Here is a 13,599-nt window from a genome sequence, read left to right on the forward strand (position 1 = left end):
TCTTTCCCCTCTAGACTCCTCTGTCCCCACTCTCAGCTCCTCTCTTTCCCCTCTAGACTCTTCTGTCCCCACTCTAAGCTCCTCTCTTTCCCCTCTAGACTCCTCTTTAAGCTCCTTTCTTCCCCTCTAGACTCCTCTGTCTCCTCTTTAAGCTCCTTTCTTCCCCTCTAGACTCCTCTGTCGTCCTCCAGACTTCTCTACCCTGTCTCTACCTGCCGCCACCACTAGAGGGGACTCTGAATCTCACTCCATGTTGTGCTATTATTGGGCTCAATGTGTAGGCAGTATGCAGTCTGCTCCTGAGCTCCCCCTGGTGGTGGCTGCAGGTAGTTACTGTTTTATCATGTAACTGTCTATGTAGAGGATTTTGAGCTCTGTATCAGAAAGCTAAGGTTGTATAAAGATGTCTAATAGAAGGGGCTCCAGGGTCTTCAGATCTTTGAGCCTTCTGTAGAGTAAGGGGCTGATGTTCTACCAGTCAGATGATATTTATGTGTTGGATATTTTTTTTCAATATATTTTATTGTATTTTTTGGAGTGTCTAAAACAATTCCATGCTTGATGAATCTGCCTGATGGCGTAATAACAGGAGAATTATATTCTATTCTATGGAGCGCTATGATGATAAATCTGGGGGAGGCGATCTCACTGTGAACAATGAATTCCATTGTCTGTGGCGAGCAGCCGGAATTGTACAGGAGGCTTCTAAATCAAATATAATTGGTTCGACAGGGGAAGATGCGTTTTATTGATTTGTAAATTAAAAAGCGTTGGTACGATGAGAGGGAAGTCGGAGCCGCACTCGCCCGGTGCACAGACTACTTATTTATACCCACAAGGGCCCCCCCAATGGCTGCTCAATAATCATTGACCTACACGTTGCAGGAGCTGGGTGTCGCAGCCGATGCATCCTTCTAATATTTCAGCTTTTTTGTGGTTGCCTGGAAAGAGTTAACGGGGACAAGTCAGCATTTATTATGACATCTTTAATGAACATTAATTAAGACAGGAGATGGCAGAGTCCCCCGGGCGGGAGAAGACGGAGCGCCCTTAATTATAGCTGGGCAAAATGAGGGAGGGAAGGGGGGGCGAGATGTGGACATGTGGCGCAACAACGGGAGAAGGAAGTGACGGAAATACGAGGAGAGAGATAGAGACATCAGAAGGAGACATGAGATATTCTAGCAGTAAATGTGCGGGCAGGACAGAAGTGCAAGGAGATTGGGAGGGAGAAATGGAAGACCGATTGTAAGTCAGGGACGGAGGAGAGACCGCGAGGAAAGGGACGGGTGACGGGAATGAGGAGAGAGGGGAATGAGGAGAGATGGGAATGAGAGATGATTGACAGGCGACTGGAATGAGGAGAGATGATTGACGGGAATGAGGAGAGATGATTGATGGGAATGAGGAGAGATGATTGACGGGAATGAGGAGAGATGATTGATGGGAATGAGGAGAGATGATTGACGAGAATGAGGAGAGATGATTGACGGGGATGAGGAGAGATGATTGACAGGTGACGAGAATGAGGAGAGATGATTGACGGGAATGAGGAGAGATGATTGACGGGGATGAGGAGAGATGATTGACAGGTGACGAGAATGAGGAGAGATGATTGACGGGGATGAGGAGAGATGATTGACAGGTGACGAGAATGAGGAGAGATGATTGACGGGAATGAGGAGAGATGATTGACGGGAATGAGGAGAGATGATTGACAGGAGATGGGAATGAGGAGAGATGATTGACAGGAGATGGGAATGAGGAGAGATGATTGATGGGATTGAGGAGAGATGATTGATGGGAATGAGGAGAGATGATTGACAGGCGACTGGAATGAGGAGAGATGATTGACGAGAATGAGGAGAGATGATTGACAGGAGATGGGAATGAGGAGAGATGATTGACGGGTGACGGGAATGAGGAGAGATGATTGACGGGTGAAAGGAATGAGGAGAGATGATTGACGGGAATGAGGAGAGATGATTGACGGGAATGAGGAGAGATGATTGACTGGAATGAGGAGAGATAATTGATGGGAATGAGGAGAGATGATTGACGGGGATGAGGAGAGATGATTGACAGGTGACGGGAATGAGGAGAGATGATTGACAGGTGACTGGAATGAGGAGAGATGATTGACAGGTGACGGGAATGAGGGGAGATGATTGACGGGGATGAGGAGAGATGATTGACGGGGATGAGGAGAGATGATTGACGGGAATGAGGAGAGATGATTGACGGGAATGAGGAGAGATGATTGACGGGAATGAGGAGAGATGATTGACGGGAATGAGGAGAGATGATTGACGGGAATGAGGAGAGACGATTGACGGGAATGAGGAGAGATGATTGACGAGACTGAGGAGAGATGATTGACAGGTGACTGGAATGAGGAGAGATGATTGATGGGAATGAGGAGAGATGATTGACAGGAGATGGGAATGAGGAGAGATGATTAATGGGAATGAGGAGAGATGATTGATGGGAATGAGGGGAGATGATTGACGGGAATGAGGAGAGATGATTGACGGGAATGAGGAGAAATGATTGACGGGGATGAGGAGAGATGATTGACGGGGATGAGGAGAGATGATTGACGGGAATGAGGGGAGATGATTGACGGGAATGAGGAGAGATGATTGACGGGAATGAGGAGAGATGATTGACGGGAATGAGGAGAGATGATTGACGGGAATGAGAAGCGATGATTGACGGGAATGAGGGGAGATGATTGACGGGGATGAGGAGAGATGATTGACGGGAATGAGAAGCGATGATTGACGGGAATGAGGGGAGATGATTGACGGGAATGAGGAGAGATGATTGACAGGTGACAGGAATGAGGAGAGATGATTGACGGGAATGAGGGGAGATGATTGATGGGAATGAGGGGAGATGATTGATGGGAATGAGGAGAGATGACTGACAGTATAAGAACATGAGCCTGAGTTGACTGACAGTTCTTGCTATGGTGCGGACCATTGGTGCTGTTACAGTCTGGACCACTAGATGTATACATGGCGGATACGACACCTGGATCACTGCTGATCACTGTAGTCTGCCTTCTCCAGCGCAGACTCCTGCATGTGAATATTGGCGGAGTCTCCTCCTCACACAATGTAAACAATCTAGCATGGAGACATCAGACACCTGCCGGAGTGACTGCGCCACGCTCTATAAATCAGCCCAGAATGAAGCAGTCGCCAGAGGATGTTAACAAAATATTTCTTGCTATAACAGGAATCTCATATTTGACAAAGAGCGTCCCCGAGAGACCACTAACTGCAGATACAAATAAGCGGATGCATGGGGAACGCAAAACACTCCAATATTACGTCTCACCAATAACACACGGAAGAAGAGAGACAGCTGACTGCAGAGAGAGATAGGAAAGAGAGGACAGAGACAACTGACTGCAGAGAGAGAGAGAGGATAGAGACAGGTGACTGCAGAGAGAGAGGACAGAGACAGCTGACTGCAGAGAGAGATAGGAAAGAGAGGACAGAGACAACTGACTGCAGAGAGAGAGAGGATAGAGACAGGTGACTGCAGAGAGAGAGGACAGAGACAGCTGACTGCAGAGAGAGATAGGAAAGAGAGGACAGAGACAACTGACTGCAGAGAGAGAGAGGATAGAGACAGGTGACTGCAGAGAGAGAGGACAGAGACAGCTGACTGCAGAGAGAGATAGGAGAGAGAGGACAGAGACAACTGACTGCAGAGAGAGAGAGGACAGAGACAGCTGACTGCAGAGAGAGAGAGAGGACAGAGAAAGCTGACTGCAGAGAGAGAGAGGACAGAGACAGCTGACTGCAGAGAGAGAGAGGACAGAGACAGCTGACTGCAGAGAGAGATAGGAGAGAGACAGCTGACTGCAGAGAGATAGGAGAGAGAGGACAGAGACAGCTGACTGCAGAGAGAGAGGACAGAGATAGCTGACTGCTGAGAGAGATAGGAGAGAGAGGACAGAGACAGCTGACTGTAGAGAGAGAGGACAGAGACAGCTGACTGCAGAGAAAGATAGGAGAGAGAGAACAGAGAAACCTGACTGCAGAGAGAAAGAGGACAGACAGCTGACTGCAGAGAGAGATAGGAGAGAGAGGACAGAGACAGCTGACTGCAGAGAGAGAGGACAGAGACAGCTGACTGCAGAGAAAGATAGGAGAGAGGACAGAGACAGCTGACTGCAGAGAGAAATAGGAGAAAGAGGACAGACAGATGACTGCGGAGAGAAATAGGAGAGAGAGGACAGACAGCTGCTTGCGGAGAGAGATAGGAGAGAGAGTACAGAGAAACCTGACTACAGAGAGAGAAAGGACAGAGACAGCTGACTGCAGAGAGAGGACAGAGCCAGCTGACTGCAGAGAGAGATAGGAGAGATAGAGGAGTAGAGTGCTGGTTGTGTAGTGATTAGAGTGCTGAGTACAGAGACCTACTGTCACGGGATGGTTAGAGTCCATACTATAGGCCATGTGTAATATATATTTCATGTGGAATGTATTCTCTAACCTGTTATATACATCAATGTGTAGTTGGCTGATTAGGGTCTAGTGTGTTAGCACATTGTATGCAAATACCTCTAACTAGTGAGGACCAGTGAGGACAATGGGTGGAGATAATCTGATCAGTGTCTCCAAGAAGAGGTTGGATGGTGCATTGTCCATAGTAGACAGGGAGTCTGCTCTCCTTGGTATAGGTGAGGGGGGAAGGATCTGTGACTCAGCCCTTCCCACCCACAGATATAGGTGTAACAGTCTTAGTATATAGTTGTAGCTGGAGTTAGTATGTGTTAGCCGGCCTGTGCACAGCTCTGCAGAGAGCCAGGATATAGTTACAGGACCAAGGAACCAAAGTTATCATTGGATTGTGACTTCTGTGGACTTATTGTTATTACGGTTGATGTGACCGCCGCCGGCTACTAACTTTGTGGATTACAATAAATTGCTGTTGTCTCCCGACCTCTTGCGTCCCTGTTGATTCAAAAGACCATCCGGAGGAAGACGTATACCTTTGCTCCGTGACAACTGGTGGCAGCGGTGGGATCGACAGCGGACAGCGAAATGGACTACAACAGCCCAGCGATTAATGGAGCCACAACCTCAGAATACAGGAACTGGACTATGGCAAGTCTACAAGTAAGGGCCCGGGAACTAAACCTGAGTTACCAGGGAAGAACGAAAGAGCAACTGATCGAGGCACTGGAGGAGATGACCCTGCAAAGCGACCATGAGGAGGGCTGCCCCCAGGAGACAGTAGAGATACGGGAGTGGCAGGTACTGACCCAAAAGAGCAGATGGGTTGTTTTGTATGAGGAGGAGTTGGCAGTGCTGGGGCTAGGAGCAACTGCAGAGCAAAGGAGTAGAGCATTACAGAGGGCTCAGGAAACGGAGAAGGAGGAACAGAGAATGGCGCATGAAAAGGAAAGAATGGCGCATGAAATGCGAATGGCTGAGATAACTACGCGGAATTATAATCAAACGTCGACCCCCAGCCCAACAGTGAGAGAACCACCATATGTCTCCCATAAACACTTCAAGACCTTTGATGAAGCGGCTGGGGATGTTGATGGATATTTTCAGGACTTCGAACACCAGTGCCACCTGATGGAAGTCCCAGAGAAGGATTGGGTCCGGTATCTGGTGGGGCACCTACGAGATGGGGCTGCGGAAGCTCTCAGAGCCATGGACCCTAGTGATCAGCGGGACTATGAGGCCATTAAAAGAGCGGTGCAGAAGTATTATGCAGTCACTCCAGAGACCTACCGAGTTCAATTCCGCTCTTTGTCTTACAATGGGGGAAGCTCCTTCCACATGTTCGCCCACAAGTTGAAGCAAGCATGCAAGCGCTGGCTAGAAGGAGAGGAGGCTGTCACAGTCGATAAGATCCTCCAAGTCATACTTAAGGAACAGTTCTTTTCCCAGTGCCCCGCTGAGATCCGTGAGTGGGTGCTGGAACGGAACCCAGCCACAGTGGAGCAAGCTGCTTCCCTTGCAGATGAGGGCCTGACCATCAAGCCGCAGTGGAAGAGGTTGTTTGCAGAGGAGCGGAAAACTACCACAGTCCGCCAGACACCCTTCATCCAGCCACCCACCTTTCGTGCCCGGCCTCAGGATTACAATTCCCCCTCTACCCCTGCCCCAGCCCATCGGCCTCCAGCTATGAACAACCCTGTCCCTAGACAACGACCTACTGGAAGAATGCTAGAGCGCAGATGTTTTGGGTGCGGGCGGCCTGGACATTTGCAAGCTAGTTGCCCTGTTAACATGGGGGCACGGGCCACCGTGGCATCCCGGCCTATTCACTACCTGGGAACCACCCCTAGGACTGAAAGTTTGGCCCCATTTCCAGATGACTCCATGAATGACCCATCTGTTCCACCTCCAGGGGTCTATGGGATTCAGCCTTCCGCCACACATCCCGCAAACCTTCAGCGGAAGCACTTGCAGGAGGTCCTACTGGATGGCCGAACAGTTGTTGGATTCCGGGACTCGGGAGCTTTCCTAACGGTAGCGGACCCCCGAGTGGTTCGACCCGAGGCCCTAGAGGAGGGCCCTGGCCTTTCTATCGAGTTGGCAGGAGGTACTCGGAAACGTATTCCTAAAGCTACCGTGGAACTTGACTATGGTTATGGACCAAAACGATGCACAATTGGTGTGATGAGCGGGCTGCCGGCCGATGTTCTGTTAGGCAACGATGTTGGAAATCTACAGTGCCACTTTGTGGGAGCAGTGACCCGAAGCCAAGCTCAGAGAGACGCCAACATGGATCGACCGGATTTTCTGCCAGATGCCAGCCCTTCAACTCTACAACTTTACCATTCAGTACCGCCGAGGGAACCAACACCAGAACGCAGATGGGTTATCCCGGCAGGAGGACATATGAGCTATAGAGACTGATGTGCATTCCCCAATTTACCTGTGTAGGCCAATTGTGTCATGCACATGTTTTGAGAGGGGGAGGGGTTGTCACGGGATGGTTAGAGTCCATACTATAGGCCATGTGTAATATATATTTCATGTGGAATGTATTCTCTAACCTGTTATATACATCAATGTGTAGTTGGCTGATTAGGGTCTAGTGTGTTAGCACATTGTATGCAAATACCTCTAACTAGTGAGGACCAGTGAGGACAATGGGTGGAGATAATCTGATCAGTGTCTCCAAGAAGAGGTTGGATGGTGCATTGTCCATAGTAGACAGGGAGTCTGCTCTCCTTGGTATAGGTGAGGGGGGAAGGATCTGTGACTCAGCCCTTCCCACCCACAGATATAGGTGTAACAGTCTTAGTATATAGTTGTAGCTGGAGTTAGTATGTGTTAGCCGGCCTGTGCACAGCTCTGCAGAGAGCCAGGATATAGTTACAGGACCAAGGAACCAAAGTTATCATTGGATTGTGACTTCTGTGGACTTATTGTTATTACGGTTGATGTGACCGCCGCCGGCTACTAACTTTGTGGATTACAATAAATTGCTGTTGTCTCCCGACCTCTTGCGTCCGTGTTGATTCAAAAGACCATCCGGAGGAAGACGTATACCTTTGCTCCGTGACACCTACCTATGTTAGTGATCGGTGTTCAGGGGTTAATGAGATATTTACCAGTAATTGCCGGATCGGCGTGTGTCCGGACATGGGGAGACATTGATGTGATTGCACTTTATGGCTGATGCTGCGATTATTGGATTTCCCAGTAATCGGCTGAGAGCGATCGGTGTCTTTCCATAGAAAGCCTGTGGTGTGGCTGACTACAGAGAGCAGTAGCGGCTCATATACAATACATGCTGTACCACTGTGCTGCAGGGTTCGGGCCCGCCGCATAAACAGCATTAATGCAGGGTAAGAATGGCGTAATTAGGAATTAGGGGGGTGCGATGAGGGATGGGGCGCGGCGTGCAGGGCGGCCATGTTAGAAGATTAGATAAATGGCCCTTTCTTCCACACAAGTAATACCTGCCGTTTTCCATTTGCCTAATGGAAGTTTACGTAACGACTCTTCTCGGCAGGTATAATTTCGCCGTTTTCCTACGCGGACGCCGCCTGTACTTGGCTAACGCGGTATTAAAATGAGATAATATTGTGTTACTTTACATACTGGAGGAGGAAATGACATTTTTCTTCAGATCTGTGTATAATGGCGGTTACTGCGGATTACGATTACTTTGTGAGCTATTTGTGTCTGCGGCAGGAAGCGATTACCTGCTCTGATGTGATTGTAGTCCCAGGAGGGGGAGACGGGGCGAGCACCGCGCGGCAGTATACACAGAAACACTACACATGGGGGGAGGGGGGCAGGAGGGAGGTCTGTACGGGTGCCAGGGTCAATTACCAGTACTATCAGGCTGTAAATAATACCGCCACACACTGCCAATTACCAGTACTATACAGGAATAGTGAGCGCAGCTCTGGAGTATAATACAGGATAAGTAATGTAATGTATGTACACAGTGACTGTACCAGCAGAATAGTGAGCGCAGCTCTGGAGTATAATACAGGATAAGTAATGTAAAGTATGTACACAGTGACTGTAAATGCAGAATAGTGAGCGCAGCTCTGGAGTATAATACAGGATAAGTAATGTAATTTATGTACACAGTGACTGCACCAGCAAAATAGTGAGCGCAGCTCTGGAGTATAATACAGGATAAGTAATGTAATGTATGTACACAGTGACTGCACCAGCAAAATAGTGAGCGCAGCTCTGGAGTATAATACAGGATAAGTAATGTAATGTATGTACACAGTGACTGCACCAGCAGAATAGTGAGCACAGCTCTGGAGTATAATACAGGATAAGTAATGTAATGTATGTACACAGTGACTGTACCAGCAGAATAGTGAGCGCAGCTCTGGAGTATAATACAGGATAAGTAATGTATGTATGTACACAGTGACTGTACCAGCAGAATAGTGAGCACAGCTCTGGAGTATAATACAGGATAAGTAATGTAATGTATGTACACAGTGACTGCACCAGCAGAATAGTGAGCGCAGCTCTGGGGTATAATACAGGATAAGTAATGTAATGTATGTACACAGTGACTGTACCAGCAGAATAGTGAGCACAGCTCTGGAGTATAATACAGGATAAGTAATGTAATGTATGTACACAGTGACTGCACCAGCAGAATAGTGAGCGCAGCTCTGGGGTATAATACAGGATAAGTAATGTAATGTATGTACACAGTGACTGTACCAGCAGAATAGGGAGCACAGCTCTGGAGTATAATACAGGATAAGTAATGTAATGTATGTACACAGTGACTGCACCAGCAGAATAGTGAGCACAGCTCTGGAGTATAATACAGGATAAGTAATGTAATGTATGTACACAGTGACTGCACCAGCAGAATAGGGAGCGCAGCTCTGGAGTATAATACAGGTAAGTACTGTAATGTATGTACACAGTGACTGCACCAGCAGAATAGTGAGCGCAGCTCTGGAGTATAATACAGGATAAGTAATGTAATGTATGTACACAGTGACTGTACCAGCAGAATAGTAAGCGCAGATCTGCAGTATAATACAGGATAAGTAATGTAATGTATGTACACAGTGACTGCACCAGCAGAATAGTGAGCGCAGCTCTGGAGTATAATACAGGATAAGTAATGTAATGTATGTACACAGTGACTGCACCAGCAGAATAGTGAGCGCAGCTCTGGAGTATAATACCGGATAAGTAATGTAATGTATGTACACAGTGACTGTACCAGCAGAATAGTGAGCGCAGCTCTGGAGTATAATACCGGATAAGTAATGTAATGTATGTACACAGTGACTGTACCAGCAGAATAGTGAGTGCACAGGGGTGAACCTAGCTTTTATGCCGCCTGAGGCGGACGACAGAAAGCCGCGCCTCCCCGGGAGGAGGGGGCGGGAAGGAGCGGACGGGGCGACATTAGCAGGCAGGGAGAGGACCTGCTCTCTGCATGAGCGTCAGGGGAGGCCGGTGGAGCAGCGCTACGTCCACAGGGCCTCCCCAATCCACCGCTCGCTTCCCGTGCCGGGCTGCCGAGACGGTGACGCTAAGCCAGTCCAGGACAGCTTGTCCTGGACTGGCTTAGGTCAGCAAAAATGCCACCACCACCCCCCCGGGGGGGCCCGGCATAGCGTCGCCTGAAGCAGTCGCTTCAGGTCGCCTCATGGGAGTTGCGGCGCTGTGAGCGCAGCTCTGGAATATAATACAGGATAAGTAATGTAATGTATGTACACAGTGACTGTACCAGTAGAATAGTGAGCGCAGCTCTGGAGTATAATACAGGATGTTATTCAGGGTGATATAGTGTGTTATATGTATACACAGGGTCTCCCCTCCTCACTGGATATACTGGTACGTTGCGGCTCTATATCTCTGTGACCTCCACACTGTCCCTGAAGCCGGGCAGGATTATCAGGGACAGGACGGTGATGGCTGGGGGTTTGCCTGCCAGTTTAGTCTCCTGTCACCCAGAATTAAGTGGCTGTGCCAGCGCTGACGTCTGATCAGAGGATGAAGGCAGAGAGGCCGCAGGTCCCCCTCCAGGGCTGTCCTTCCACCCCTCAGGAGTCTCATCTGTCTCCTCTGATCTTCCTCTCGCTCCCTCCTCTGATATTAGACATTTCTATCAAGGTCCTTTAAGCTTCTGAGCGTTGAGTCTAGAATATTCCACAAGAGCTGCCACTCACAGTACTGCACCCAAGTGGAAAAACGACTGACAACAAATATGGCTACCATGGCGCACTGTTATGGGGGAGATCTGTAGATAATACTGATATGGGGCATTACTGTGCAGTTTCTCCTTTAAGGCGGGTGATCCTGGAGTAACTTTTCCCTTCATCAGGCCACATGCCTCGCCTCAGGGCAGAAGGAGTCATTCCCCCGTGTTCACACACGACCTTCACAGTGGTCTTGGCTGCCCTCGCTGCGGCTGAGTGTGATTGGAGGGCAGGGGGTATTGCTCAGAGCGGTATTACTGGCAGAGTCTTGCCGGCGGCTGTGTTAGTATTCCTGGGAAGAGGCAGCGAAGCGGGGACCGGGGGAAGAGGTAATGAGAGCTGGCGCCGTGCCCCGAGCTGGCAGGATGGAAGAGGAAGGGGCCGAGATCTCCAGGAGACTCTGTCAGACGCCATCCAAATCCTGCAACCTCCTCAACTCATCAAGACAGCCAGCGATACTAATCCCTACTGCCTGCAGCACCGATATCATTACCGGCGGAAAACTGCAGGCAAATGTGAACAGGGACCAGAGACATGAGTAGAGACTCAAGAGGGCAAAAACACCGAACCGGGGCCAAGTCATACCAGCAAATTGGGCACAGACAAGGAAGCAGAGGAGCTGACAACACCCACCCCAATACCTCATATCTGACAACTATGTTATTATACATAGGAGCAGTATTATAGTAGTTATATTCTTGTACATAGGAGCAGTATTATAGTAGTTATATTCTTGTACATAGCAGTAGTATTATAGTAGTTATATTCTTGTACATAGGAGTAGTATTATAGTAGTTATATTCTTGTACATAGGAGCAGTATTATAGTAGTTATATTCTTGTACATAGGAGGTAGTATTATAGTAGTTATATTCTTGTACATAGGAGCAGTATTATAGTAGTTATATTCTTGTACATAGGAGGTAGTATTATAGTAGTTATATTCTTGTACATAGGGGCAGTATTATAGTAGTTATATTCTTGTACATAGGAGCAGTATTATAGTAGTTATATTCTTGTACATAGGAGCAGTATTATAGTAGTTAAATTCTTGTACATAGGAGTAGTATTATAGTAGTTATATTCTTGTACATAGGAGGTAGTATTATAGTAGTTATATTCTTGTACATAGGAGTAGTATTATAGTAGTTATATTCTTGTACATAGGAGGTAGTATTATAGTAGTTATATTCTTGTACATAGGAGCAGTATTATAGTAGTTATATTCTTGTACATAGGAGGTAGTATTATAGTAGTTATATTCTTGTACATAGGGGCAGTATTATAGTAGTTATATTCTTGTACATAGGAGCAGTATTATAGTAGTTATATTCTTGTACATAGGAGGTAGTATTATAGTAGTTATATTCTTGTACATAGGAACAGTATTATAGTAGTTATATTCTTGTACATAGGAGGTAGTATTATAGTAGTTATATTCTTGTACATAGGAGCAGTATTATAGTAGTTATATTCTTATACATAGGAGGTAGTATTATAGTAGTTATATTCTTATACATAGGAGGTAGTATTATAGTAGTTATATTCTTGTACATAGGAGCAGTATTATAGTAGTTATATTCTTGTACATAGGAGCAGTATTATAGTAGTTATATTCTTGTACATAGGAGGTAGTATTATAGTAGTTATATTCTTGTACATAGGAGCAGTATTATAGTAGATATATTCTTGTACATAGGAGTAGTATTATAGTAGTTATATTCTTGTACATAGGAGGTAGTATTATAGTAGTTATATTCTTGTACATAGGAGCAGTATTATAGTAGTTATATTCTTGTACGTAGGAGGTAGTATTATAGTAGTTATATTCTTGTACATAGGAGCAGTATTATAGTAGTTATATTCTTATACATAGGAGGTAGTATTATAGTAGTTATATTCTTATACATAGGAGGTAGTATTATAGTAGTTATATTCTTGTACATAGGAGGTAGTATTATAGTAGTTATATTCTTGTACATAGGAGGTAGTATTATAGTAGTTATATTCTTGTACATAGGAGCAGTATTATAGTAGTTATATTCTTGTACATAGGAGCAGTATTATAGTAGTTATATTCTTGTACATAGGAGCAGTATTATAGTAGTTATATTCTTATACATAGGAGGTAGTATTATAGTAGTTATATTCTTATACATAGGAGGTAGTATTATAGTAGTTATATTCTTGTACATAGGAGCAGTATTATAGTAGTTATATTCTTGTACATAGGAGTAGTATTATAGTAGTTATATTCTTGTACATAGGAGGTAGTATTATAGTAGTTATATTCTTGTACATAGGAGTAGTATTATAGTAGTTATATTCTTGTACATAGGAGCAGTATTATAGTAGTTATATTCTTGTACATAGGAGGTAGTATTATAGTAGTTATATTCTTGTACATAGGAGCATACCTCCCAACCGTCCCGATTTCCGCGGGACATTCATGATTTGGGTGACATGTCCCGCGGTCCCGGTTGGAGGGAGGTATGTCCCGATTTCAACTCAGTTCTGCGTCCAGAAGACGTGGATCTGAGTTGAACACATATGCGGCTGAAGCAAGGAGCTGACACAGATCAGCTCCTCGCTTCGCTGCTGCGCGCCTCTCTCGCTGACACATGCGGCTGAAGGAAGGAGCTGACCTGTGTCAGCTCCTCGCTTCGCCGCTGCCGCCGGCTCCTGGCTTGCAGACGCGATGTGTCTGCGGCTGAAGCGAGGAGCTGACCTGTGTCAGCTCCTTTCTTCAGCCGCATGTGTCAGCGAGAGAGGCGCGCAGAGAGCGGCAAGGGAGTGGAGGAGAAAGTAAGTTTAATGTGGAGGTGGAACGTGAATCTGGGGGCAGAAGAAGGAGAGGACGGCATGACACTTGGGGCAGAGATGGGGGGACATGACACTGGGGGC

This window comes from Leptodactylus fuscus, chromosome 11, assembly GCF_031893055.1.
Source record: "Leptodactylus fuscus isolate aLepFus1 chromosome 11, aLepFus1.hap2, whole genome shotgun sequence".
Taxonomy (NCBI): domain Eukaryota; kingdom Metazoa; phylum Chordata; class Amphibia; order Anura; family Leptodactylidae; genus Leptodactylus; species Leptodactylus fuscus.